Source organism: Natrix helvetica (genome assembly GCF_964273705.1).
Source record: "Natrix helvetica genome assembly, chromosome: 6".
In the NCBI taxonomy this organism is placed as follows: domain Eukaryota; kingdom Metazoa; phylum Chordata; class Lepidosauria; order Squamata; family Natricidae; genus Natrix; species Natrix helvetica.
In genome coordinates, this window is record NC_138553.1 from 33,259,255 (window position 1) to 33,265,254 (window position 6,000).

Genomic DNA, 6,000 nt, shown 5'->3' on the forward strand with positions numbered 1-6,000 from the left:
AATATATATGTTTTAATTATGTGGCAGGCCAAAGATCCTAAAAGGAACAGAATTACAGGCCTGACAAATGCTTTGTTATCATTATTAATCATTTATTTGACTGTAGCTATTATTACGTTGTATATAGCACTCAAAATTTAACTACATTTAACTAAATTTTATTGTGAGATTTCATTTCATCATCCTGTATCCTTCCAGAAATAGTGTAGACCAAAATCTCTTTCTATTTGTAAAGTCTGTATTCTAAGTGTTTTCTTGATAAGTCTTATGTGGACTTCTCTTAAGAACTTGTTGTTCATTGCATGTCTTATAAAGATTCGAAACCCTCTATCTGCTCCTTTTATCAGCTTAATTTTTGTTATCATTAGTGCTTCTGCCGAGATTACTCTCATTATTTCTGCCAAATTTTCTCTCCTTTCTTCATCTATGTTCTTACATCTGAAATAAAGTTCTGGTTCATCGATCTCTCCTTTCCATATTTCACACGTGTCATTTCCCTCCACGCTCAGTTTGCTGTCAGTGTCAACAATTTTCTTATCACTTTCATATGTCTCTGTGATTTTTTGAGCTCTATCCTCAAACTTCATCACTGTCCCCATACTTTCTGTATTTTGACCTATAATTTCAAGTATCTCTTCAATTCTCTCTGTGATTATTAAAACTTTTTGAATTTTTAAGAAAATTCTTTGCAAAGTTAATGCCTTTTCTTCTTCACATTGTGCCATTTTCCAGGTTACAAACACTGCCAAAACATCCGAGACTTTTTAGGTTTCAAACAAATTCAGTGGAGTTTTTCAAATCAAAGCTTTCTCTTTCCTTGAAAGGAACACCTGTATAAAAAAAACATTTTCCACTGACCCTTTCAGTAAACAAAGCCTATAGCTTTGTAATATCAGATATTGCCAAGCCTCTAGCCACTAGATGGCAGTGTTACCTCTTTTCTATCTGTTTTTCCTCTTCCAAGGACACCTTTGGAGTTGACTCCCTGTCAACATCAGACTCAGATTCCATAACATCTACAGTGGGATTGCTCCCTTGCATCATGTTGTATGGTTCTATAGACAGTTTTGAAGCAAATATTCAGAAAACATATGAAAACAAAGAAGACAGAACTGAGTCCTGGAAAGGGAGATGATGTTATGAAGAGACTCAGGATGACTCTTCCCAGATTTACTGGTGTATAAAAAGGAAGGGAGAAGACATAAAATACAGTTAGCTCTTGAATTGTGACTATTTGTTTAATGGCAATTCACAATATGATAGTTTTTGAAAAAATGACTTGTGACTCATTCTCAAAGTCATGTGATCAGAATTTGTGTGCTTGACATCCGGCTCACATTTATACAGTTGCAGCATTCTGCAATCACATAATTGTGATTTGTGAGCTTTTTACTCTGCTTCCAACAGGCAAACTCAGTGGAGGAAGCTGGAGTTACTTAACAACAAAGTGATCCACTTAACAAGGCTGGTGAGTTGCTTTATCTCCATGGTAAAATGTTCATAATAGTGGGTATAATCATGTGACCCTTCCACATATCGAACTGGCAAGAGTGTGCCTCATGTATCCAGACATTTCTTCATCCATCACCCTGGTACCACACTGAGAGTCTGAACTCTCTGTTTCCACCCCTCTGGAGAGGGATCCGCTATCTTCAGGAGGGAGAAACAAGTCAAACAGCGAAGAAGACATTGCGGATACAGATTATAATTTCACACATGCGGCAGAGGAGAGAAAACCATACTTCCCCAACTAGAAAGACCTCAGTGTTCTGATCAGAGACCTTGGTCTTACCAAGTCTCATGCTGAGCTTCTGATCTCTAGGCTCAAGGAGTGAAACTTGTTGGATGAAAGTGAGAAAGTCACAGATTAGAGAAAGCATCACCAAAGTTTTTCTAACTTCTTCAGTCAGCAAGATGGACTGTGTTTCTGCAACAATGTGGCCTGTCTATTTGAGGCTCTAGGAATAACCTGTAGCCCCAAGTGAATAGCACCTATTCATAGAAAATTCACCCAGGAGCCTCAGTTGTGTTGCTTCCTAACGGGAACAAGTACTTGTCTCTCCCTATGGCGCTCTCTGCATGTCAAAGAGGACTACACCAGTGTCAAGATTTTGTTGAGTGTGAGTGCCTTGAAGTATGGTGACTATGACTGGGAAGTCATTGGAGACTTCAAAATGGTGTCATTCCTGATGGCCCTCCAAGACGATTTCATAAATTTTCCTTGTTTTCTTTGCCTCTAGGACAGCCAGGACACTAAGGTGCACTATCACAAAAGGGACTGGCCACAGTGGACCAAGTTCTCTTTAGAGAAGAACAACATAAAGTGGAAGCCTCTAGTAGACCCTTGGAAGATGCTGATGCCACCACTACAAATCAAGTTAGGCCTCATCAAACAATTTGTCACAGCTCTAGCCAAGGACTTGGTAGCTTTCAAGTACCTCTAAAATCTCTTTTCACAGCTGTCAGAGGCAAAGGTTAAGCTGATATCTTCAACAGACCACAAATAAAGAAGATCATAGAGTGTGACGAATTCACCAGAAAACTGAACAGGATGGAGAAATTGGCAATTTTCTAGGCAATCACAAGGCTTAAAGCTATGAGCAGCCGGTTCAGACTCTCATAAAGAACTATACCAAAATGGGATGAAGAATGTCCCTCAAAGTCCTTATCCTTGATGCTCATCTTGACAAATTCAAGGAGAGCATGAGTGCTTACTCAGAGGAGCAAGATGAGTGCTTTCACCAGGATATACCAAGGATAGTATAATGAAAACATGATAGAGGAACTATGTTTGGGGGTTTCTTCGAGAAAGCAATTTGCAGTATAACTACAAATCTAGAAAATCTACTGATTTCTAAAATCTTTTGAGTGGTTTTGACTGTCTTTGTGTATTTGCCTTGCAAGTATATATTATTATTTCCCTGTTTAAAAAGATAAAAATTTGCCTGTTTTGCCTCTATAAACAGGAAACTTTTGTAGGTTGTAGTCAGATAAGTAGTCATATCTGGAACCTATTCTGAAGCTCCAGAGTATACATTCCTCTATCTATTTATTCCTTCTACTTTTTTTCTATCTCCTGAAATGCTTGTTGAAGCTATTGTCTTTCCATAAACACTTCTTGAGTCATTTAAAAAAAACCTCTCATCTTCTGTGATAAGCTAGTAATGATGTCTCTGTTCTCTGTCTTTTTTCCAGGAGGTCAATCATCTTCCAGTTAAGTCTGTCAGGGTTTCAACTGATGAACCCAACCAAACAAGCACAATCGAGACTGTCCAATTTCTTTAGAAGTTTTATTGAGTATATCATTTTGGCACAATTAAGGCAAAACCAGTCCTGGCTATTTCCTGCACAATCCTGTATAATTAAAGTATAGAATTCTCCGTCCCCGTCTTGGTGTAGATCACTTTGTCCAATTAAATGTAATAGAATTGTTATGAGAAAATACTTCTGAGGATCTTAGCCACCTACTGAAGTGTCCTTGATTCCCACCCTTTGCTCGCCTCATGTCTGGAACTTATATTTCATTTCCCTCCTCCCCTTCCCCTTAATTCATTGGCAAACTGAGGTGATAATAGTTGCAATAGCGTAAGCGCATTTCGAAGGTTGACAACGTGATGCATAGTTCTGCAGGGTGAGCAATAATATGGAACAAGCCCTGTTGGCTACAACAGCAATTCTGTCTTTTTTCATGCTTCTCTCATAAATAATTTTAAAAAGTGCTTCCTCCTTGATTTCTACACCAAACTGCCTGGTAAACTGCTCTCCCTACTCACTTGCTTAATAATCAGATAGATGATTAGAAGACTAGATAGAAGTAAATGCTGAAAACCAGACAGTCTTGGCTGCATCATACCTGAACTTATTGAAAGTAGATCAGAAGTCATACAGTTGGAACTAATCAAACATGCTGTCTCCCTCAATTGCTGGTTCAGACAAGGAGGAGCCATCCAAGAAGAACTATAGGGAGCATTGGGAACATGGAAGGATCTGTGGCAGAATCAAAACAAGGAACAATGGAGATGATTGATTGTGGTGAAGCAGTCCCAGGAAAAGTTATTAGGATTTGGGAGACAGCAGCTGGATGAACAGCTGACAGTGCATTTTGGAGAGGAGATGCAGCCACAGCCAGTCAGCATCGATGAGGAGTTGCCACCCCTGCCTGATCCAAGGACACAAAGGGTCAAGTGAGAGGTGCAATGCAGATCAGTGAGGCTACTCGCAAGGAGACAGCCTTGCTCCTCCTAATAAGGTGCACTGGCAGCGTTTTGAACTTGGTCCATGTCGGAGACAAGCACCCATAATCTGACTGGCTGTGGATGTTCCTAAACCTTTGATCCTTCAACTTGTCTTGAGCCTGTTGCAGTCATGTTTGGCCTTTGTCCCGCTTTGAACTGGGAGTTCTACTTTGAACTTGGAGTCGTACTTGCCTTCGTCCTGCATTGAACTCATTGGGAGATTTGCTTCGTAGCTATTGGAGATGTGTTGCCTTTGTCCAGCTTTGGATCTGCTGGAGCCATATTTGCCTCTGCATTGCCTTCAACTGGTGAGGAACTGTGGTTCCTCTCATTGAACTGGGACTTTGGGAAAAGATTTAAACAGGACTGTCTGTAAGACGTTGAACATATAGAGAGGGCTTGGAGAATTTCTGTGGTTGTGTGAATAAATGCATCTAATTCCTTATCTTGTATGTGTGCATGTGGACAGAGACAGGACAATTAGCTTAAAAAGATTGCAGTCCTAGATAAAAAAAACAGCATTCAACGTAGAATAAATTAAGACACCAGTTTTCCAAATATCTACTTCATGCCTGTTTTTAATAGAAGATTACAGTCTGATTAACATACTATTACTAATGTATAGTATAGTATAGTATAGTATAGTATAGTATAGTATAGTATAGTATAGTACAATAAACATACTAAACATACTATTACTAATGAATAGTATAGCATAGTATAGTATAGTATAGTATAGTACAATAAACATACTAAACATACTATTACTAATGTATAGTATAGTATAGTATAGTATAGTACAATATAATTAATATAATAAGATACTATATGATACTATAATATAATAAATAATATACTATACTATACTATAATATACTATAATATAATATAATGTAATATAATATACTATAATATAATATAATATAATTATAATATAATAATATACTATACGATACTATAATATAATATAATATAATATAATACTATACTATACTATCATATACTATACTATACTATACTATACTATACTATACTATACTATAATATAATATAATATAATATAATATAATATAATATAATAATTAATGTAATGTAATGTAATGTAATATAATAAATATAATATTTCTTAGTGCAAGATTGGAAAATGTTGAGAGACTGGGCTCATAGCATCACCAAGAGTCAGATTCTACTGAACGGATAACATTATCATCAATAATATTTTAATATAATCAGTATGCTGATGATACTCAGCTCTATATCTCCATCTAAGTGACTGTCACTGCTCTCTCATGGTGCCTGGAAGCTGAGGGGGCCTGAATGGGGGACAACAGGCTTCAGCTAAAGCCCGGCAAGATGAATGGGTGTATAGAGCTTCAGGGTTTGGAGTTTGACATCCTTAGTTTTAGATGGGATGACACCACTCTAGACAGACTTGGTCCACAACTTGGAGGTTCTCCTGGACTCATGACTCCTGCTGGAAGAGCAGGTGGCAGTCATGGCTAGGAGAGCATTTCACAACTTCAGATCCTTTCCTGGATCAGGAGTCCCTGTGCTCAGTTATTCAAACCTTGGTCTTGTCCTGTCTGGACTACTGAAATGCTGTCTAGGTGGGACTATGCTTGAAGAACGTTCAGAAGCTGTAACTGGTGCAGTGTGGCAGCATAGGAAGTTTTGGTGACCCCTAGAGTGGCCTGTAGTATGTCACTGTTTCATGAGCTGCAATGGCTGCCAGTTTGTTTCTATGTACAATGTAAGGTATTGTTTA

At 38.0% G+C, this 6,000-nt stretch overlaps 1 long non-coding RNA gene across 1 annotated transcript in view; it reads left to right on the top strand.

Moving 5' to 3' along the window:
- LOC309394738 overlaps positions 1–4,628 on the top strand; it is a 69,526-nt gene extending 64,898 nt beyond the window's left edge. Inside the window, exon 3 of the long non-coding RNA XR_014175779.1 lies at positions 3,196–4,628. This is a non-coding gene — a long non-coding RNA (uncharacterized lncRNA). The remainder of the gene's footprint in view (positions 1–3,195) is intronic.
- Positions 4,629–6,000: the final 1,372 nt, after the last annotated feature.